At 47.7% G+C, this 24,002-nt stretch overlaps 1 protein-coding gene across 8 annotated transcripts in view; it reads right to left on the bottom strand.

The window, feature by feature from the left end:
• The window catches only part of CDH23 (cadherin related 23), a 417,627-nt gene that overhangs the window by 368,473 nt on the left and 25,152 nt on the right, over positions 1-24,002 (bottom strand). The window lies entirely within an intron of this gene.

The raw sequence follows: 24,002 nt of genomic DNA, 5'->3' as shown, positions 1-24,002 counted from the left end.
GGTAGGCACAGGAATGCGTGACGAGGCATTCTGGGCCCCTTGCGGGGAGGGGCCGTTGCCTACATCCTCCAGGATGGCAGCCCCAGGAGTGATGGGGCTTGGGTAGCCTGGGGACAGGGATAGGAGATAGGTGCTGAGCGGGCAGTCAGGGGTCTAAGACCGGGCTTGGCAGGCCCAACACCCCGGATCCCCCCAGCCTAAGTGCCTAATGGGCATGTCTTTTCTCACTTTTCCTACCCACCCTACTATCTCATAATCTGGGATATGAAAGGTGGCGGCAGTCAGCAGTGTCCAGAGTGGCACAGAGAGGGGAGGTAACTGCACAGCATTTCACAGCAAGTCTGTAGAACACTGAGGCCAAATTTCTAGGGGCTCAGAGCAAAGCTCCAGCGAGATCTGGAGCCCAGCCCCCAGCGGCTCAGCGAGGCGAGATCCCGCCTCGAAGGGTGCCAGGGAGGGTGACTGCACCTCGCACCATAGCGGTGGCCCTGTTACAGCAGGGCCACGGTCCTCTGGTTCCTTCTCAGCCCTGCAGCAGTTCAGGGACAGGCCTCCCAGAGACCAGCAGAGGCACCAGGAGGGGCCCACGCTCCTCAGCTGGGGATGCCACGGCCCTCTCAAACGCCAGCCCTGTTAGTACAGGGACACAGCCCACACGCCTCCACATCCCCGCAGGGCCTAGCCAAGGGCCTGCACGTCATCCTGCAGTTCAACAGCTTGCTCAGAGACTCCCGGCTAGCAAGCACCAGGCTCAGCATCTGGACCTCAGTTGACCGGCCGCCTCCCTCGTGGATGAGAGGCCAGGAAAGCCACGGGGAGGTGAAGGGAACGGAAGGGAAGGGATCTCTGGAGAGACTTCCACATGTCTGCAAGATCCAAGGGCGAGAGATTCCAAAAGAGCCACAAGCTCAGATCCCTTAATTCCAGACCCGGAATGGCCCGAGTGGCCTGTGACATGACCCCACCGGGGTTCCTGCCACATACAACATGCAATGGCCCGTGACGCCCTTTGGTTTCCCTTCTAACATTTGTTTCCCTGATGTCCTGATTACTAGGCATGAAACGGTAATTTACAGAATAAACGATCCTAAGATGTATTTAAATAATAAAAGACAGACCCCCCCCCCCCCCGCATTCATATATTCCTATATTTCCACCCCCTTGAGCTTTGGAATGGTAACAGCATCACAGGGAGGCAAATTGAGATGCTCCAGGGGCCAGGCCAGGAACAGAAATGAGGGAGACACCGGGTGGGTGGGGATGATGGCCACTCAGAGGCTACAGGCTCTGTCCAAGAGGGGCAGCCGCTGATGTGTTCCAGCCAAGAGGGATGTGGGCCCGGCGCGGCCAGGGCTTCTGATTTCTCTCAATGAAAAGCCAACAATCGGGCTTTTTCTATGAATTCACTTTTTAAATGTTGGCAAATAATTCAACTTGTAGGAGCCAAACAGGACGTGTCTGATGGCCAGAGTGGGTGGGCTGGGCTGGGCACGCGTCCTACCGGGCCCTTCCCTGCACCCAAGCAAATCTGTTCGCATTACACACACGTATGGAGCGGTGCGGCTGTGTTTATCTTTAGAATGATGGAACTGTCTCTACACAAAAGAAACTTGCTCTTCTCACATCATGATATTTCACGGATGACCCTCCACGTCAACACTGCTACATCTGCGCCCTCCTTTTTAGGAGCGAAATCATAGTTCAGAGCATGGGTGTTTGCAAGAGAGACAAGCATCCCCTACTGTTGGGCATTTGGGTGTTCCCAGGTTCCCACCACCACGGGTAATGCCTCGAGGGGCCTCCCTCCGAAAATAATCGTGTCGGGACCTTGGATGCTCTTGAACTTGGCTCTCCAGCTGCGGCATTACTGGGTGGATTAGACACAACCCCGGCCATGTATGTAAACCTTTATTAGACATCGCCGTATTACCTTCTGGAAAGGTTGTGGCAATTCCCGCTCCCTCCGGCAGCGTATGAGAGGGCCTCTGTGCCCACCTGGAAGTGATCCCTCTTTTAAATGGCTGCCAATCGGATGCATGAAAAATGGTATGGCATTGTTGCTTTAATTTGCATTTCCCTAACTACTAGCGAGGTTGAGCAGGATGCCTTTTTCTAAACGTTCAAACCACTTTCCATCTGTTATCCTGCATTGCCGTAGCATATTCTACAAAGAAGCTAGCCAGCATTGCTGGCATTATCCCTGATTTACAAGTGGAGAAACCGAGGCACAGAGCAATTAAGTGACAATCTGACATCTCCTAGTGAGTGAGTGTTTTTTTCAAAAAAATCTCCAGCCCTCTGCCTTCCCAAACCAGATGTTGTAAGAATTAAACAACATCTGCCAAGAACATCATCCACAAATAGCTGGGGAGTGTAGCCATTCTGCAAGGTGTTGCACGAAGTTTGCAGCGGAAGGAAGGAAGAAAGGAAGGAAGGAAGGAAGGAAGGAAGGAAGGAAGGAAGGAAGAAAATAAACACTTATAAGGGCAACTCCCACAGACCAAGGATTTTCAGAGGTGTTGTTTTATTCAGTCCTCTAAAGTGTCCCCATAACGTATTGTCCCCATTTTTCAGATGAGGGAATCAAGGCCCAGAGAGGTCACTCCAGGACTGGAACTGATTCCATCACGCCACCCTGCTGCCCGCCATTCCCCACACACCGCCCGCCCCATTTCCTAACAGATAAAAGGGAAGGCACGGCCCCTCCCTCGGGAGTACAATACACAATAGACACAGGATGAACGTCTGCAAAGAAGTGCACACTTGTGCACAACACACCCACACGTGCAAAACGCATCATTTCCACGACGCTGGCTCGGGCTCCAACACTGCCAGGCACACTGTCCCCAGCCTGTCTCCTTAAACGTCTGCTTCCCCTCCGGAGGCAGTCACATTGCCTTGGCGCCTCTCTTCTGTGGGTTACGGGCAGCCAAACGCCGCCCTGATTCTGCAGGATCGGGGGCGGGGGGCAGCTCTGAAGCCGTTAGACGCAGGGGTGATGTCTGCTCCGTGCTGACTCTGTCCTCAGCTTGGGGCAAGGGAGCCGAGACCGTAGGTCGCGGGGACCCCGGCTCCGAAGGGTGAAGCGGAGTAGCTAGGCAAAAGTGGGTCCCTCCTGCTACCGGGTTCTCCCTGAAATCCCAGTTCTTGCCCTTCCTCTGGCCTCTCTGGCTACGGGAAGGCAAGCAAGGCCCAGAGAGAGAGGCTAACGGCAGTGGGAAAAGGCCCCTGCGTTCCAACCTCCAGCCCAGGCATCGCAATGGATGCTGCATTGCCTGCAGGCATTCCCTTGACGCTGGGGCCACAGCAAGTGGCCTGTGTCCCCCGGGAGAGCCTGACCTCGCCCTGCCCTGTGCAACGGCTGTTCCCCAACCTCCCAGCCCTCCCACCTCCCACCCGGCAGAGCTGCGTGACCTCCTCCACCTCAGGATGGGGCCTGGGCTCCTGCCAACCCTCACCTGCCCCCACCGAACCAGGAAACACAGACACACGGCCTTCCGTGCGGGGGTTCTGCTCTGGGCCTGGGATAAGTGCCAGAGATGTGCCCCAGGGGTAGGAGCAGGGTCAGGGCTGGCTGCCCCCAAATCTCTCAGGGACCTGGCTTAGAGCCCATCCTTGCAGGAAGACTTCCAGAAATCCCTCAAACATACCCGCTGCCAAGAAGACACGGAACCAGGCCTCAGAGTCGTCAGAGTCGCCTCAACAGCCTCTTTCATGCTAAGCCCGGTGCCAGGCCCCGGGGGAGGATGGCTACGAACATGTGCCAGGTGTCAAATAAATGAAAGAGACCATTGCTGCCCAAGGCCATGGAAAGAGAAGTCCTGAACCTTCCAGAGGAGGTGAGATGTGGGCTGCACAGTGTTAACGTTTGCCGAGTGCACGTTACGTGCCAGGCACCGCGGCGGGCGACGTGCTGTCCGTGCTGGGGCTCGGAGACTTTGAGTGACCTGCCCGAGGTCACACAGCTGATAAGTGGCCAGGTCGGGATTCGAACCCCATTCCGATGGCCGTCAAAAGTTGGTCGCCCAGCCTCAGCCCCAACCCTTACAACTGCTTCACAGCCACAGGATACAGGAGGCAGCAGCAAGGCCAAGTGCGTGTGTCAGGAAGAAGGGGGACAGCCAGGGCCGGGGAGTGGGTTCCTATTTAGCCTGCCTTTCGGGCGTATTGGCATCTCACAGGCCTTGGCCCGAGAACCGCTACCAATAAGACAACGTCCGCACCATCAGAGGTGACCAAGCCCCCCGCCTCCTCATCCCACACGGCCCTCTCCGCCACCATCCCCAAGAGGTTACCACCTCTGTCCCTGGAGGGAGCAGACTGCAAAGACAGCCGTACTCGAGGCAGCAACGCGACCCACACTGGCCTGTGCCTTCTCGAACTGTGATCAGCCTGTAAAAACCTGCTGCTCACGCGGGCCTGGGCTGAGGGCCACAGGGGATGTTCCGGCAGGTGGCACGGTTACAGCATCCAGGGAGTCACCCCACCTGGGAATCACCTCCCCAATCAAAGCCTCCATTTACACCCCCGAGGGCTGGGGGGCTGCAAGGAGAGGCTTCTAAGCCGGGTCTGGCCACACCGCACGCGTCTGCCCTGACATTACTTGCCGTGTGCCAGGCACTGTGTTAGACACAAGCGCACAGAAGGAAACAGGCTGAGGACCTTTCCGGGGTGGGGGCTGACACTTCCAGGAGAGACCAACACAGACGGCGTAGGTGGGCAAGTTCTACGGCGTGCTTGGGAATAAGTACTAAGGAGAGAGGCAAGGAACGGGGTGAGGGTAGTCTGCCTATCACTGAAGGTGCTATATGAACAAACAGTGAGGAAGCAGGAGAGTGAGCCACGCGGTTAGCCATCTTCCAGGCAGAGGCAACAGCCTGTGCAAAGGCCCTGAGGCAAGAGGGTGCTAACGCACATGGAAAGGAGGCCAGCGGGGCTGTAACTGGGTACACGGTGGGGGAGAGCGGCAGGAGACGAGGCCACAGACACAATGGGCCCATCACTGATGGGAGTCAAGTGGGAGTCATGGTCCTAAGCCCCCCGAGAGTGCCGTGCAAGAGTCAAGTTTGACTGGAGCACTTGGCCGCACTACTGGGGACTGACTGCAGGGGCAAGGGCAGAAGCAGGCAGACCGGTGTGGCGGCCAGACATCTGAAGGCTCTGGCCAGAGACTGGGGTGGAGGGTGTGGGGTCTGGCATGTGTCGAGGTAGAGCTGAGAGGGTCTCCTACTGGAGAAGACGAGGCCGTGTGAGAAAGGACCGAGCCTGAGGGTTTGGCCCAGGCACCCGGAAGGATGGAGTTGCTGCTACCCAGCTGGGAGGAGGCGGCAGGGGGAACAAGCTGAGAGCTGAGCGCAGAAGTTCAGTTTGGGGCACAGTGAGCTTGGAAAGGCTGTTGAGAACCCAGCAGCATCGTGGGACAGGCAGGAGGACACCCCCACCTAGACGTCAGGCCTGAGGTGGGGCCAGAGATGCAGACGTAGACGTGGGGGTCATCGGCGTGTAGGTGGTACTTGGAGCCACCAGAGAGACGAGATCACCAAGATCCCAACACCCTCGAGCCGAGGCAACTTGGCTGAGAATATCCATCAATGTTTCAAACCTACAAAGAGCCACTCTCAACGCGTGGCCTAGCGATTCCACTTCCAGAACTTTAGCTGAGGAAATGATTATGGCGGCGCATGAACGCTAAGCCCCAGCGATGTTCGCGGCAGCCCAGGGGAGCAGCCCAGACCCCCAGCGGGAACTGGTTCAACTGTGTGATGTCCACAAGAAGCAGAGGACCACATACGGATGGGTATGTGTGTGTCTGTGGGTAGGGGCAGCGCGTGCACGGACAGGACTATTAGGTGAAACGGCTTCATCTGAGAGGTGCAGTTACAGCTGATTCCGCATTCTTCTACACACTCACCGCATTTTCCAAATCTTCTATTAGAACACCCAACGTTTTTACAACCAGAGACTTAGCTAATGTCCATCCTACCAAAACATCGGCAGCAGCATGTGAACAGATACACAACTCTGATTAGGAAGTTCTTTCCTAGGGGCGCCGGGCAGGCTCAGTCGGTTGAGCGTCCGACTTCCGCTCAGGTCATGATCTCACAGTTCGTGAGTTGGAGCTCGACGTGGGGCTCTGTGCGGACAGCTCGGAGCCTGGAGCCTGCTTCGGATTCTGTGTCTCCATCTCTCTCTCTCTCTCTCTCTCTCTCTCTCTGCTCCTCCCCTGCTCATGCTCGTGCTCTGTCTCTCTCAAAAATAAACATTAAGAAAGAAAAAGAAAGAAAAAAGAGAGAAAGAAAGAAAGAGAGAAAGAGAAAGAAAGAAAGAAAGAAAGAAAGAAAGAAAGAAAGAAAGGAAGGAAGGAAGGAAGGAAGGAAGGAAGGAAGGAAGGAAGGAAGGAAGGAAGGAAGGAAGGAAGAAAGACTGATCTTTCCTAGAGACACCTGGGTAGTTCAGTTCGTTGAGCGTCCAACTCTTGATTTTGACTCAGGTCACAATCCCAGGTTCGTGGGATTGAGCCCCGCATCAGGCTCCATGCTCAGTGTGGAACCTGCTTAAGATTCCCTCTCTCTCTCTCTCTCTCTCTCTCTGCCCTTCTCTCCAGCTCATGCTGTCTCTCTAAAATAAAAAAATAAAAATAAATTTATATTAAAAAAAAATAAAGTTTTGTCTTATGCTCTGCTGAGCCTCCCTGAAGTCCACAGTCCCAGATGTGACTACCGGAGGAGACCCTTAGGGCTGGGAGGGTTCTCAAAAGTCCTCTGGCTAATAACACCCCTCTGCCACTACTCAGGTCCTTCCGTGGACAAGGGGCTCTCTCCCTCCTGGACAGGGGGCGAGGCGGTCCCAGCTCAGAGACCCCTGCCTCCCAGCCCAGTCCTGTTACCTTCCCACACCGGAGCAGATTGGGGGGTTGTTCTGATTACGCCCATCCTCAGGAGGACTTCCCTGCGTTCCAGCCATGGGGACTCGTAAGTACCAGAATGAGCTAAACCTGGCCTTAGAGACGAGGCCCCAGGCTGAAGGTGGGGCCTAACAACTGAAAAGAAAAACAAGTGCCCGAAGGTACTCCTACGCGCGCGCGCGCGCGCGCGCGCGCGCGCGCGCGCGCGCACACACACACACACACACACACACACACACACACACACACACAAGCTGGGCCCAGTGAACCCCCGAACGAAATGTGCCCTCAAGATGCCCCTGATCCAACCTTGGACGGCCCCTCCTTCCTGTCCCCATTGCTTCCCCCAGGCTGGAGGAAGCCAGGTTTGTCATACAGCTCCTCCCGATCTGTAGGGGTGTCACGAAATGCCTCTGGACCAAACCCAAGACAGAGCCCATCACAGCCTGGTCTCCTGGACAGAGACTGGAAAGCATGTTCCTTGTGGCTGCAGGGACAAAGGACACACTCCCCTCTTCTGGGAAATCGGCGCATTCAGGGCTCAACCCCCAGGTCAGGGCCCTCAATGGTTACCATCTCCCACCTCTCCCTGCAGCTCAGTCAGGGGATGCAGGAACCGAGGGTGTGCTCAGGGTGGCGAGAGGCAGTGGCTTCCATCCAGCAAGCAAGGGGACAGGAAGAAACGGAGCCGAGGGGGAGGGAAAGGGCAGGAGGGGACATCTGAGCAGCTTTTCAGTTTCTCAGGAGTGAAAGATTTTCACAGCAGGGTGCCACAATTTAGTTTGAACTGCTATGAATTCCCATAAAATCAGATGCACTCAGCTTTGAATAGAAATACAGAAATACACGGCAGAAATCAAATACAATTTGGGGATTATTCACCACCACTACACACGGAGGGGTTCGTGCGTGCAAGGAGGTGCCCGCAGACGACACCATTAGGGCCACTAACGGACAAGCCACTGTCAGCCACTGATGGCCATGTTTCAAAGCCCACCCCATCCAGGCCACCGGCAGGGGAGGCTGCTGTGACAGAAGGTCACTAAGCGGGACTTTTCCCATAAGGAGGGAAAAGATCAGTGTGTTTGTGCCCTCCCCTGGATCCCTCCCCAAAGTTCCCACTGACTGATGCCCAGGGATGGTAGATGAGTCAGGCAGGACTGAAAATCCCAGGAGGGACACCACAGTGGCCCAGCATCCTCCACGTGAAGACTGGTATCTGAGTTTCCTTGACCTATACGTTTTGTTTTTTTTTAAAGTCACTCCGTAGGCAATATATTTTATTTTAGTCTTTTCTTTTTGGAAGTAATGCACAGACATGGTAAATAACTATACAAAAGGGTGTGTAGCAGGAAGTGAGTCTCCCTTCCATCGTAGCCCCAGCAGGAAGTCTCCCTTCTAGCGTAGCCCCAGTAGGAAGTGAGTCTCCCTTCTAGCGTAGCCCCAGCAGGAAGTGAGTCTCCCTTCTACCCAAGCTCACATGTTCCCAGAGAGGACGCTGAATGGAGGGTTCCTGAAGTGTCTATCATATGTGCATACAAGGATATAGCATACAGGTCTCTCCCTCTCTTAGAAAAATCTAAGCGGTATCCATGCTATCCTAGTCCGTTTTGCCACATGATGATATATCCTGAAGACTGTTCTGTTTCAGAACATACAGAGCCTGCTCTTTTTAACAGTTGTAGTGGGGGGGGGGGGGGACCATAACTTATCTCTGCTGATGGACATCGAGGTTGTTTTTAGCTTTGCAATTTGACAAATGAAGTCACAATAAATAGCCTTGTTCCTATATTTACATGCACCATATGAAGAAGGAAACTTTCATAGTTTTATAGCTGTTGACAAACTACTCTCAAAGAAGATGCACCAAGTTGCATTCCCCCCAACTCTTACAGAAGGGCCAGTGTCCCCATACCTTTGCCAGAGCTGCGTGGTCACTATTTTTTCAAGTTCCAGAAAAGGTAGCTAAGGATCCTGATCCTCAGATCCCCCGCCCCATTGGGGCATGGAGCTAGAATGGAGTTGACCAAGCTTGGCTTTCTTCTACCCCCTGGCTCACCAGTAGGGTGAAAACCAACACACCTTGGCCTGGCTCTGTGACCTTGCTGCAATGTACACCCTCTCCCTCACTGGGGTCACTGCCAGTCACCACGCCCTGTCCTTGGCCAGGCTGTTCTCTCCATCCGAAGTGCCACCTGGTTCCATCTTGCACCTCCAGTTCTGCCTTCAAGGCACAGCTCTGTCACTTCTTCCACAAAGTCATCCTGGATCCCTGCTAGAAGCTGGACCCTCAGCTCCCCTGGTTTTTAGGTTTGCATTTCTGGAAGCAGCTCTTCCAGCTGTGGGGGCTAGACTTGTACATGCCCTCCTTCTCCCAGAAGACCCTCAGCTCCTTGCAAGTAGAGTCCAGTTTATCCCATACAGCCTTTGCCCACTTAACATCCCTTCCTGGGTAGGTCGCTAACACTTAACATATCCTACAGTGACCCAATTTCTTCTCCAAATAGGTTCCCATGCTCCCCTTTCTCGCCTCAGTAAGCTTACCTCCACTGATACACTCTTTTTCTTTTTCATTCAGTTAACAAACACATTTTATACAGCCAGTAAGTGGCAGTTTCCTCCTTACCCTCATGATTATCATATTTTGGGCTCACTTGCCCTCTCTAAGCCTCACCCCTGCCTAGTTCATTCCTAACCCTTGGCCATCACTGTGGTTGATCAAATGATCGGTCCCAAGCCTTCACTCTGCATAGGATTACACATCTGCACCCATCTTGGGGTCTCATGGTAGGCAGTGTGCTGTCCCACCTTTTAAGCTGGGCTTGGCCGTATGACTCGTCTGGACCAATGGATGTTTTGGCCCACCTCCATACTAGTGGAGGCATGTGACCCATACGCAGAGGAGCGTGCCTCTTGAACTCCTACCTGTCAACCTGAGATGAGCACACCCCAGGCAGAGTGAGCAGACTGAAACCACACATGGCCCAGAATCATGTTAATGATTTGCTGACCCTAGCCTAGATTTGCTGACCCTCCCGTTGACCCACGGACATAAGTAAGCATAAATGATTGTTGTAGTGGTTTGGTAGGGACTACAATACCAATACTATGAAATATATATAACCATGTAAGAGAACAGAGGGAAATCTTCATGATTAGATTTGGCAATGATTTCAAGGAGATAACACCAGAAGCACAGGCAATAAAGTAAAATAAACTGGACTTCATTCAAATGAAAAACTTCCGTGCATCAAAGGACACTATTAACACGTGGAAAATATCTGTACCTACCACGTAGAAAATATCTGTAAATCACCTATCTGATAAGGGATTAATATCTATCATATATAAAGAACTCCTAAAACTCAACAGCACAATAAAAAATCTAAGTCAAAAATAAGCAAAAAATTTAAATATACATTCCTCCAAAGAAAATATACAAATGGCCAAGGGACACATGAAACAATGCTCAACATCATTAGTTATTGGAGAAATGCAAATAAAAATCACAATGAAAGACCACTTCTCACTCATTAGGGTAGCTATTAAAAAAAAAGAAAACATAAAATAAGTGTTGGAAAGAATGTAGAAAAATGGGAACCCTTGTGTATTGCTCAGGGGGAATATAAAACAGTGTAGCCATTGTAGAAAACAGTACGGTCGTTCCTCAAGAAATTAAGCATAGAATTACCATACGAGCCAGAGATTCCACTTCTGGCATATATGCAAAAGAATTGGAGGGGCGCCTGGGTGGCGCAGTCGGTTAAACGTCCAACTTCAGCCAGGTCACGATCTCATGGTCCGTGAGTTCGAGCCCCGCGTCAGGCTCTGGGCTGATGGCTCAGAGCCTGGAGCCTGTTTCCGATTCTGTGTCTCCCTCTCTCTCTGCCCCTCCCCCGTTCATGCTCTGTCTCTCTCTGTCCCAAAAATAAATAAACGTTGGAAAAAAAAAATTAAAAAAATAAAAAATAAAAAAATAAAAAAAAAAAAAGAATTGGAAATAAGGACCTGAGCAAATATTTGTACACCCATGTTCATAGCAGCATTATTCACAATAGCCAAAGGTGGAAAGAACCCAAATGTCCATCAGTAGATGAATGGATACCCCCAAGTGTGGTATACACATATAATGGAATATTGTTTAGTCGTAAAAAGGAACGACATTCTGGCACATACTATGACATGGATAAACCTTGAAGACATTATGCCAAGAGATGTAAGCCCCGTCGCAAAAGGACAACGAGCGTATGGTTCCATTTATATGAAGTACCTAGAGTCGTCAGACTCAGAGAGACAGAAAGTTGAATGGTGGTTACAAGAGGCTGGGGGTAGGGATGTCAAAAGGAGGAGTTATTGTTCAACAGGTGCAGAGTTTCAGTCTGGGGTGATGAAAAGTTCTGGAGATGGATGGTGGTGAAGGTTGCATAACAGTGTGAATGTACTTAATGCCACTGAACTATATACTTAGAAATGGTTAAGGGGCACCTGGGTGGCTCAGCTGGTTAAGCGTCCAACTTCAGCTCAGGTCACGATCTCATGGTTTGTGAGTTCGAGCCCCGCATCAGGCTCTCTGCTGTCAGCACGGAGCCTGCTTCAGATCCTCTGTCCCCCTCTCTCTCTGCCCCTACTCCACTTGCCCTCTCTCTTTCTCTCAAAAATAAACATTTTATTTTATTTTATTTTTAATTTTTTTTAACGTTTATTTATTTTTGAGACAGAGAGAGACAGAGCATGAACGGGGGAGGGTCAGAGAGAGAGGGAGACACAGAATCTGAAACAGGCCCCGGGCTCTGAGCTGTCAGCACAGAGCCCAACACAGGGCTCAAACTCACAGACTGTGAGATCATGACCCGAGCTGAAGTCGGACGCTCAACCAACTGAGCCACCCAGGCGCCCCAAAATTAAACATTTTTAAAAAATGGTTAAAATGGTATATTTTGTTATACGTATTTTGCTGCAATAAAAAATGCTAAAAATGACTCCATGGAAAAATTTACATTTTGTAAATCCTGCCATAATAAAATATGATATGTATACATAAAATAAATAAAAGGTTATTTATTATCATATTTAATTATATTTATTTATTATAAATAAAAGTCTCCTCTCATGTTATTACTAAGAAAAAATATTAATAAGCCGTCAGTAGAGTCAGGCATACTGATCGTATCAGGGCCCGGTCCAATCAGAATAGACTTATGGGGGGTGGGGGGTGGGGCATCTGGCTGGCTCAGTAGGTAGAGCATCTGACTTGACCTCAGGGTCGTAAGTTCAAGCATTGCATTGGGCGTGAAGCCTACTTTAAAAATATAAAGAATAAACTTATGGGGACCACCAGCTGCAAAGCAGCCCAGTCACCACATGTGAAGTTCCCCCACACACCACACTCTGACCCCTATTTTGTCGTATGTCAGCTTAATTGTCCCCTGCTCAGGGAGGCCTTCCCTAACCACTATGACAGTTGGTCACCCTTATTTTTTTCTCACTGTACCCTGCTCTTGCCTTTCATACCTCTCAACACATTTTGTAGATGAAGAGTTATCCTCTGGTTGCTTGTCTGTCTCCCCGACACCATTAAAGTCACGGGTGGGTGGGGGACCCAGACATCTGGCCAGGTGAAGGCCAAGGAGAGAAGGTGTGGAGGAAGGTTCTGTCAAAGGGTGGGCTCCCTTCGACAATCTTCTCTGCACAAGCCTTGCTGTCTCCTCTGATGCAAGAAATCGGAACATGGAAACAGGAAGAGGCCCTAAAAGGTAAAACAGCGAATCCTTCTGCTTTTCAGTCAGACTACTCCACACGGCAATTTTTTTTTTTTTTTTTGATGAAAATCTCCTCTAGCATAAGTGGTACAACTTTGTGGGAGGCCATTTGGCACAAACAAACCACGGCCTTAAAAGCATTCATACCTTTTGACTTAGCAATTCGACTAATAGGAACTTTCCCTAAGGAGATCATCAGAATCAGGGCACAGGGCTCTGTTTTGAGGATGTTTACGGAGCATTGTTTATAACAGTGAAAACGAACAGCTCATAGTCAACGACAGTCGGGCCTCTCAACCAACCACACCGGGGCCAGCCCTGCCCGCCGTGTACCCACAGCAGTGGCACCGAGTCATTGCCACAGCCAAGCCAAGGGTTGGGCCTGCCCAGTCAAGGCCCAGTCACACCATGCAGTCCACACAGAGGACACCCCTGGAGCGCCCGGTTGTGGAAACCGGGGGAGACTGTGCTGCTGGGTCTCGCAAGACTTCTTCTGCATAACCACTACTTTCACGATGAGGATATGTAGCTGGCCTACCTAACACGTAGAAACAAACACAGAGAGTCAGACAAAATAAGGAGATGGAGAAATATGTTCTGAATCAAAGAGCAAGAGAAAACCTCAGAAAAAGAAATAAACAAAATGTAGATAAGCAATCTACCTGATAACGTGTGCAAAGTAATGATCATAAAGATGCCCACTGCACTCGAGAGAAGAGTGGAAAAACTCGGTGAGAAGTTCAACAAAGGGATAGAGAATACATAAAAGAACCAATCAGACCTGAAGAATACAGTAGCTGAAATGAATAATACATTAGAGGGAATCCACAGCAGATCAGAGGACTCAGAACAGATCAACAATCTGGAAGGGGGGGTAGGGAAGAGCACCAAAACTGAACAACAAAAAGAAAAAAAAAATTAATGTTTATTTATTTTTGAGACAGAGAGAGAGACAGAGCATGAACGGGGGAGGGTCAGAGAGAGGGAGACACAGAATCCGAAGCAGGCTCCAGGCTCCGAGCTCTCAGCACAGAGCCCGACACGGGGCTCGAACTCACAGACCCTGAGATCATGACCTGAGCCAAAGTCGGAAGCTCAACCGACTGAGCCACCCAGGCACCCGGAAAAAAAATGTTTTTAATAAGGACAGGTTAAGACACTCAGAGACATCAAGCATACTAACATTTGCATTACAGAGGAACCAAAAGAAGAAGAGAGAGAAAGTGACAAAATTACTTGAAAAAAAAAAATAACTGAAAACTTGCCTAACCTGGGGACAGGAACAGACATCCAGGTCTGAGAAGACAGAAAATTCTAAATCACGTAGACCCAAGGAGGTCCACACCAAAACATATAATAATTAAAATGACAAGAATTGGGGCGCCTGGGTGGCTCAGTCGGTTAAGTGGCCGACTTCGGCTCAGGTCATGATCTCACCGTCTGTGAGTTCAAGCCCCGCATCGGGCTCTGTGCTGACAGCTCAGAGCCTGGAGCCTGTTTCAGATTCTGTGTCTCCCTCTCTCTGACCCTCCCCCGTTCATGCTCTGTCTCTCTCCATCTCAAAAATAAATAAACGTTAAAAAAATTAAAAATAAAATAAAATAAAAAATAAAAAAATGACGAGAATTAAAGATAAAGAGTAAACCGTAAAAGCAACAAGAGAAAAGCAAATAATTTTGTAGCCATAAGGCTATCAGCTGATTTTCTAGCAGAAACCCTGTGGGCCAGAAGGGAGGGGGCAGGATATATTCAAAGTGCTAGAAGGATAAAAAAACCTACAACCAAGAATCCTCTACCTGACAAAGTTATCATTCAGAACTGTGGGAGAGAGAAAGAGTTTCCCAAACAAATAAAAGTTACAGGAGCTCACCAAAGTTACTAAATTGGCCTTACAAGAAATGTGATAGCAACTTCCTTAGGCAGAAAAGGCCACATCAACAAGATATTAGCCAACTGGATCCAACAATACATTAAAAAAATTATTCACCACGACCAAGCAGGATTTATACCTGGGATGCAGGGCTGGTTCAATATCCGCAAAACAATTAATGTGATTCATCACATCAATAAAAGAAAAGACAAGAACCATATGATGCTCTCAATAGATGCAGAGAAAGCATCTGACAAAATACAGCATCCTTTCTTGATAAAACCCTCAAGAAAGTAGGGATAGAAGGAGCATACCTCAAGATCATAAAAGCCATATATGAACGACCCAATGCTAATATCATCCTCAATGGGGAAAAACTGAGAGCTTCCCCCTAAGGTCAGGAACAAGACAGGGATGTCCACTCTCACCATTGTTATTCAAAATAGTACTGGAAGTCTTAGCCTCTGTAATCAGACAATACAAAGAAATAAAAGGTATCCAAATCGGCCAGGAGGAGGTCAAACTTTCACTCTCCACAGATGACATGATACTCTATATGGAAAACCCAAAAGATTCCACCAAAAAACGGCTAGAATTGATTCATGAATTCTGCAAAGTTGCAGGATATAAAATCAATGCACAGAAATCGGTTGTATTCCCATACACCAACAATGAAGTGACAGAAAGAGAAATCAAGGAATAAATCCCATTTACAGTTGCACAAAAACCATAAAATACCTAGGAATAAATCTAACCAAAGAGGTGAAAAATCTATACACTGAAAACTATAGAAAGCTTATGAAAGAAATTGAAGAAGACACAAAAAAATGGAAAAAGATTCCATGCTCCTGGATAGCAAGAACAAGTATTGTTAAAATGTCGATACTACCCAAAGCTATCTACATATTTGATGCAATCCCTATCAAAGTAACACCAGCATTCTTCACAGAGCTAGAACAAATAATCCTAAAACGTATATGGACCAGAAAAGACCCTGAATAGCCAAAGCAATCTTGAAAAAGAAAACCAAATCAGGAGGCATTACCATCCCAGACTTCAAGCTATACTACAAAGCTATAATCATCAAGACAGTATGGTACTGGCACAAGAACAGACATTCAGATCAATGGAACAGAATAGAGAACCCAGAAATGGACCCACAAATGTATGCAACTAATCTTTGACAAAGCAGGAAAGAATATCCAATGGAATAAAGACAGTCTCTTCAGCAAGTGGTGCTGGGAAAACTGGACAGCGACATGCAGAAGAATGAACCTGGACCACTTTCTTACATCATACACAAAAATAAACTCAAAATGGATGAAAGACCTCAATGTAAGACAGGAAGCCATCAAAATCCCCAAGGAGAAAGGCAAAAACCTCTTTGATCTTGGCTGCAGCAACTTCTTACTCAACATGTCTCTGGAGGCAAGGGAAACAAAAGCAAAAATGAACTACTGGGACCTCATCAAAATAAAAAGCTTCTGCACAGCAAAGGAAACAATCAACAAAACTAAAAGGCAACCAACAGAATGGGAGAAGATATTTGCAAATGACATATCAGATAAAGGGTTAGTACCAAAAATCTATAAAGAACTTATTAAACTCAACACCCAAAAAACAAATAATCCAGTGAAGAAATGGGCAAAAGACATGAATAGACATTTCTCCAAGGAAGACATCCAAATGGCCAACTGACACATGAAAAAATGCTCAACAGCACTCATCATCAGGGAAATACAAATCAAAACCACAATGAGATACCACCTTACACCTGTCAGAATGGCTAACATGAACAACTCAGGCAACAACACATGTTGGTGAGGATGCAGAGAAAGAGGATCTCTTTTGCATTATTGGTGGCAATGCAAGCTGATGCAGCCACTCTGGAAAACAGTACGGAGGTTCTTCAAAAAACTAAAAATAGAACTACCTTATGACCCAGCAATTGCACTACTAGGCATTTATCCAAGGGATACAGGTGTGTTGTTTCGAAGGGACACATGCACCCCCATGTTTATAGCAGCACTATCAACAATAGCCAAAGTATGGAAAGAGACCAAATGTCCATCGATGGATGAATGGATAAAAAAGATGTGGTATATCTATACAATGGAGTATTACTCAGCAATCAAAAAGAATGAAACCTTGCCATTTGCAAGTACATGGATGGAACTGGAGGGTATTATACTAAGTGAAATTAGTCAGAGAAATACAAAAATCATATGACTTCACTCATAGGAGGCCTTTAAGAGACAAAACAGATGAACACAAGGGAAGGGAAACAAAAATAATCTAAAAACAGGGAGGGGGACAAAACAGAAGAGACTCATAAATATGGAGAACAAACTGAGGGTTACTGGATGGGTTGTGGGAAGGGGGATGGGCTAAATAGGTAAGGGGCATTAAGGAATCTACTCCTGAAATCATTGTTGCACTATACGCTAACTAATTTGGATGTAAATTTTAAAAAATAAAAAAAAAAAGGAAAAAAAAAGGAAAGGCCAAAACTAAAAGTAGGAAGATTATGAAAAGAAAAAATTCTGCAGATCAAAGCAAAAGCAAATATATGCTAACAGTATGTGTATCAATCACTCATAAAGGTAGTACGGAGGTTAAAAGATAGTAAAATCAACTACATCTACAATAATAAAGGGATACACAAAATAAAAAGATGTAAAAAATGATATCTTATCCATAAAATGTGGAGGATGACAGTAAAAAATGTAGTGCTTTTAGAATGTGTTAAAAAGGGAGAAAGTGACAACAATACGGTAATAGTAGGGGATTTAACGTCCCACTTACACCAATGGACAGATCATCCAGACAGAAAGTCAACAAGGAAACAATAGCCTTAACTGACACATTAGATCAGAGGGACTTAATAGATGCATGTAGAACATTCCATCCCCAAATAGTAGAATACATATTCAAGTGCATGTGGAACATACTCCAAGATATATCATGTTAGGGGCACCTGGGTGGCTAAGTCAGTTAAGCGTCTGATTCTTGATTTTGCCTCGGGTCATGATCTCACAGCCCCATGTTAGGCTCTGTACTGACAGCATGGAGCCTGCTTGGGATTCTCTCTCTCCTTCTCTGCCCCTCCCCCACTCTCTCTCTCTCTCAAAATAAACACATAAACATTTAAAAAAATAAAAATTAAGTAATTTTAAAAAGGTATATCATGTTAAGCCACAAAACAAGACTCAATAAATTTGATAAGACTGACATCATATAAGGCTACCTGGGTGGTTCATTGGTTAACATCCAACCTCAGCTCAGGTCATGATCTCGCAGTTCATGCTGACAGCTCAGAGTCTGGAGCCTGCTTCAGATTGTATGTGTGTCCCTTTCTCTCTCTGCCCCTCCCCCACTCATGCTCTGTTTCTCTCTCTCAAAAATAAATAAAAATATCAAAACATTTTTAAAAAATACTGACATCATATAAAGCATCTTTTATGACCACAATGCTATGAAAATAGAAAGCAATTACAAAAAAAGAAGAAGGGATAAAACACAAACCTATAGAGGCTAAACAACATGCTACTAAAAGCCAACGGGTCAATAAAGAAATCAATGAGGAATTCAAAAAATACCTTGACACAAATGAAAGTGGAACCACAATGTCCCCAAATCTATGAGATGCAGCTAAAGCAGTTCAAAGAGGGAAATTTATAGCAATACAGGTCTACTTCAAGACACGAGAAAAATCTCAACTACATAATCTCAGCTTACATGTAAAGGAACTAGAAAAAGGAGACCAAACAAAGTCCAAAGTTAGTAGAAGGGGAAAAATATAATAAATTCAGAGTGAAAATAAAATAACAAAATAAAAAATAAAATAGAGACTACGAAACAATAGACAAGACCAATGAAGCTAAGAGCTGGCTCTTTGAAAAGATAAACAAAATTGATAAAACTTTGCCAGACTCATCAAGAAAAAACAGTGGACTCAAATAAATAAAATCAGAAATAAAAGAGAAGTTAACCGACACCATAGGAATGCAAAAGGGGTATAATATTATAAGAAAAATTATATGCCAACAAATTAGACAATCTAAAAGAAATGGATAAATTCCTGGAAACATACAATCTTCCATGACTTAGTAAGGGACAAATTAAAAATCTGAATAGACTAATTTCTAGTAATGAAGTTGAGTCAGTAATTCAAAAACTCTCAACAAACAAATGTCTAGGACCAGATGGCTTCACAGGTGAACTTACCAAACATTTAAAGAAGAGCTCACACCTGTCCTTATCAAACTATTTCAAAAAACTGAAGTGGAAGGAACACTTCCAAATTCATTCTACAAGGCCAACATTACCCAGATAGCAAACTAGAAAAACATACTACGAAAAAAAGAAAATTACAGACCAATATCCCTGATGAACACACATGCAAAAATGCTCGACAAAATATCAGCAAAGCAAATTCAACAATACTTTAAAGGATCATTCACCATGATCAAGTGGGACTTATTCCAGGGAAGCAAGGATGGTTCAATATCTGCAAATCAATGTGATACAGAACATTAACAAAATGAAGGATAAAAGTCATATGATCATCTCAATAGATTCAGAAAAAGCATCTGCTAAAACTCAACAGCCATTCGTGATCAACACCCACAACACAGTGGGTATAGAGGGAACATACCTCAACATAATAAAAGCCGTATACAACAAGCCCACAACTAACATCATACTCAATGGTAAAAAGCTGAAAGCTGTTCCTCTAAGATCAGGTACAATACAAGGATGTCCAATCTGTCCAATTTTATTCAACACAATACTGGAAGTTCTAACAGAGCATCAAAGAAGAAAGAACAAAAAGGCATCCAAGTTGGTAGAGAAGAAGTAAAACTGTCACTATTTACAGATGGACATGATACTATATAGAGAAAACCCTAAAGACTCCACCAAAAAAGCTATTAGAACTAGTAAATGAATTTTGGAAAGTTGTGGGATACAAGATCAATGTACAGAAATCTGTTGCATTTCTATATACTAGTAGAAAGAGAAATTAAGGAAACGATCCCATTTACAATTGCATCAAAAACAATAAAATACCTGGGAATAATTTTAACCAAAGAGGTGAAAAACACTGATGAGAGAAATTAAAGACGACACAAATAAATGGAAATATATGCAACACTCATCAGAAGAACCAAAGGTATACGGATAGACATACAGATCAATGGAATAGAATTGAGAGTTCAGAAATCAAACCATGTGTCTGTGTTCCACTGATTTTCGACAAGGATGCCAAGAACATTCAACTGGGGAAAATCAGTCTTTTTTAACCAACAGTACTGGAACTGGATAGCTGCAAGCAAAGGAATAAAGCTGGACCTTACCTCACTCCATATAAAAAAATTAACTCAAAATGGATCAAAGACCTAAATGAAAGAGCCAAGACTAAAATCTCTTAGAAGAAAAGTCAGTGTAAACTCATGACCCTGGATTCATCGATGGTTTCTTAGGACACCAAAAACACAAGCAATAGAAGAAAAAAATAGATTCAACTGGACTTCATCAAAATTAATTTTTTTTTTTTTTTGCTGCAAAGAACACGATCAAAGAAGTGAAAAGACAACCCCCACAGAATGGAAGAAAATGTTTGCAAATCACACATCTAATAAGGGACCTATCTAGACTATAAAAGGAACTTTTACAACTCAATAGTAAAAAGACAATTAAAAAATGAGCAAAGGATCTGAACAGACGGTTCTTTAAGGAAGATGTACCAACAGCCAACAAGCACGTGAAAAGATGCTCAATATCATTAGTCGAGAGGAAAATGCAAATCAAAACCACAATGAGATAGTCCTTCACACTCACTGGTATAGCTATAATCAAAAAGACAGATAATAACAGCGTTGGAGGCAATGTGGAGAAATCAAACCCTCCTACATTGCTGATGGGAATATAGTGTTGCAGCCACTTTAAAATAGTCTGGCTGTTCCTCAAACGATTAAACAGAGCCACCAGATGTCCCAGCACTTCTAGGTATACACCTAAGAGAAATGAAGATATACGTCCCCACAGAAACTTGTCCATAAATGTTCACAGCAGCGTTATTCATAATAGCCCCCGAAGTGGAAACCACCCGAATGCCCCTCAATGGACAAATGAATAAGCAAAGTATAGCATATCCATACAATGGGATATTATTCAGGCATAAAAATGAAATCCCGATCCATGCTACAACATGGATGAACCTTAAAAACATGCTGAGCCAAAGAAGCCGGTCACAAAAGAACAGCATTTGAGTCCGTGTGTATGAAATATCCAGAATAGGGAAGCCGATAGAGACAGAAGTAGATTAGTGGATGCTGGGGACCGGGGATGACCGAAGAATAAGGGACTGGTAGCTATAGGGTATGGGGTGTCTCCCCATGAGGACGAAAATATTCTGAAATAGATTGTGCCGGCTGCTATAGTTTGCTGTGAATGTACTAATAATCATTGACTTGTACACTTTAACTGGATAAATTGTATTCTATGTGAATTAGAGCCCAATAAAGCTGTTTAAACTTTTTAAAGTAAATTTATAAGGCAATAAGTAAAGCTAGTATAGAAACTGAAGCTTCTCAGAATTACGCTGGTTAACCTGCCACGTTCGACCGTCGCGCAGACACTCGGCTTGCTTCCCCGTGTCCTGCGCCCCACCCGACCCCGGCTCACAGCCCCCTCTTGCCGCTCCTGAAGCCATTCTCCACATGAGCCGATCTGGGCCACGCAGCCCATTTTTCCAGACAAGGAAACTGAGTGCCACGGAGGCCGCCTTCCTTGTCTTCACACCTTTAGCCCAAGAGCCAGGGATGGAAACGGAGACCCAGGGCTTGAGCCTGTCCTCACCACTCACTTACTTGCCGCATGGCCTTTGCAAAGTCCTGCCCCCACCCCTCTGTAAAGAGCAAGGTGGATTTGATTTTCCTGGCATTCCCACCTCTGTTCTTCTCGGCCTCTCACGTGCTGCCCACCCCCCTCCAAAAAAAAAAAAAAAAAAAAAAAACAGTCAAGACCATTTACTCAGGAGCGATGCAGGCAGTCCAGGGACCTGTGGATGGGACCAAAGCCACTCTTAGCGGCCACCTGTTCAATTTCCACTGGCTTATTCCTGGTACCCCCAAGGCAGAGGGGTGGGAGGGAGGTCAGAAGACCACCAGACAGATGGAGGGGTTCACATCAGTACCAAGACTCCACCTCCTTCTCTCCTTTTGCTCTCCCCACTCTTGCCCCCAGCACCCCAAAACCTGCCCCAAAGGAGTCCAGAATGCTGGGCGACCTTCACCCAGCAGTTTCCATTCTATGTCCCGAGGCAGAACCCCCACTCCAGGAGAACATCTCTGGCGGCTTTAACCGTGTAGAGGCTTTCTGTAAATGTGACTGCCAACCTAGATAAGCGGGTGTTGTGCCCATTTCACAGACGAGAAAGCAGAGCACTGAGAGGATCAAGTTGATGCTGAGAACTGGCCAAGGGGTCAGTGGCAGAATCTGGACCTACCACCTGAACAGCGAGCCCCCTCCCTGGCCCAGGACCCCAGGGGGCCACAGGGGAAAGAACATGCAGGTGGCCCCTTCCTGCTGTGGCCTCTCCCATGCAGGAGCTGTAAAGCCCAGGCCGGCCACACTCCCAGGCAGAGGCCCTTCCCAGGCTCTTCATCCCCATGCCTCCTCGGTGACCTGGGAGCCCATTCTCTCTCTCTCCCCCCCTGCCCCTCTCCCCGGCCCTCTCCCCTCTCTCCCACCGTGATTATAGCCCAACTGTTCCCTTGCCTTCCACCCTCTCTCCCTCCGGAATGCCTTCCACGACATTCTCCGGTACCTCATGGACACCCCTTCGGCACTCAGCCTCTCCTCCTTGTCCTTAGGTTCAAAGGGCAGTTCTCAGATGCAGCACAGCCACAAATTGCTGGGCAAGGCATCGAGTATCTCCCAGCCTCAGTGTCCTTGTCTGCAAAAGGCCACAAAGGGCATCACACTTCATGCGTTTGCTTGGGCGGGTTCCTACAGCCAGAGGGGTGCATCCCACCTGGCCATACGGGGACTCACCTGTCAGGAAGAGGCTCAAACGTCACCTCCCTCCAGCCCCTCGCAACCCTCCCCCCAGGTAGGAGTGGTCCTTCCATCTCTGCCTGGGATCCCTAACATGTGACCCGCCCTGCTTTAAAGCACTTAGAGCCTAGGGCAGCACGAGCCCTTGTTCACCTGCGGGCTTCGCTGGCTATGCTGGGAAGGCCTCCCAGCCAGCCCAGAGCCAGCACATAGTAGATGCATAGTCAACACCCGATGACTAAAGGGCTGAACAAATAAATTGAGGAGGTCCCTTCTGGCTCAAACAGCATGAGGCCGTGGTGCAGGGAAGGCCCAGGCCCCACCCCACCAGCCGGCAGGAGGAGGCACTCTGGGGTACGGGGTACCGGTGGGGGGCGTGTCCCCACCTCAGGGAACGGGGAGGGAGGGCAAGGCTTGCACCGTGTATCACAGCAACCTGATAGTTTTCCCTGTAAGTTAAGTGATAAATCTTTTCCAAATTGCCTGTGACAGCCACTTCATCCCCACATAATTGTGTGAGATGCTATTCGATTGTTTTTATGATTAATATCACTGCTCCTGAAGGGAGAGAGGGGGACCCAGTGGGACCCGGGGGCAGGGGGGAAGGAGCTTCGGACCCTCCACTAAGAGCTCAGTGAGGAACCTGGTTCCCACCCGGTGGCACAAAGGGACAGTTCTACACAGGAACCATCAGGAGGCTGGAGTGAGAGATCTAGGTTCAAATCCCTGCTCAGGCTCAGTTTCCCCTCCATGCAAACCAAGAGAATGGCACCTCCTTGGCCGGGATGGTGAGGGGACTAAATGAGAGAGCCCAGAAGTACGCCCAGCACAAGGGGAGCGTCCACGGAGTCGAATGTCCCCCTGGCTTCCTCCCTTCTCAGTCCCTGTCTCTTCTGCCCAATTCACAAAACGTTGAGGGCAGCAGCAGCCCGGTTACCCACGTAGAACACGTCGCTGCTCATGACAGCCCCCCACACGCCTGGGCGGCAAGCTCAGAGGCCCGGGCTGCGGACCCCAGAGGCACCCCACACCTGGTGGCAGTGAGCAGAACGGAGAACACCATCTCCCGTCCCCACCCCCGCCCCCAGCTCAGCGCTGTCCAGCCTTTTATGTCACCTGGCTCTCACAGCATCTTGGAGGCGAGAGCGTCACCCCGTGTTCCAGATGGTGAAACTGAATCTCAGGGAGGAGAAAAGGCATGACCCCGAAGCCCTGAAGTGCTTGGACCTCAGAATGACTGGCCAAACTAGGAGTCTGGAGTTTAGGGGAGCCTCGAAGCTGTCACCTCCCGCCACGGCCCTACCTGCCTCCCCAGATCCCAGTCCCCAGCAAGCACCCACCCACAGCGGCCAGCTCCCCGTCCTGGAGCTGCCGGCTGGCTCTCTCTCTTCCTAACCTCTCTCTACTG

Source organism: Felis catus, chromosome D2 (assembly GCF_018350175.1).
Source record: "Felis catus isolate Fca126 chromosome D2, F.catus_Fca126_mat1.0, whole genome shotgun sequence".
Classification (NCBI taxonomy): domain Eukaryota; kingdom Metazoa; phylum Chordata; class Mammalia; order Carnivora; family Felidae; genus Felis; species Felis catus.
The sequence above is the reverse complement of the archived record's forward strand: the minus strand, read 5'-3'. Positions and strand labels throughout refer to the sequence as shown.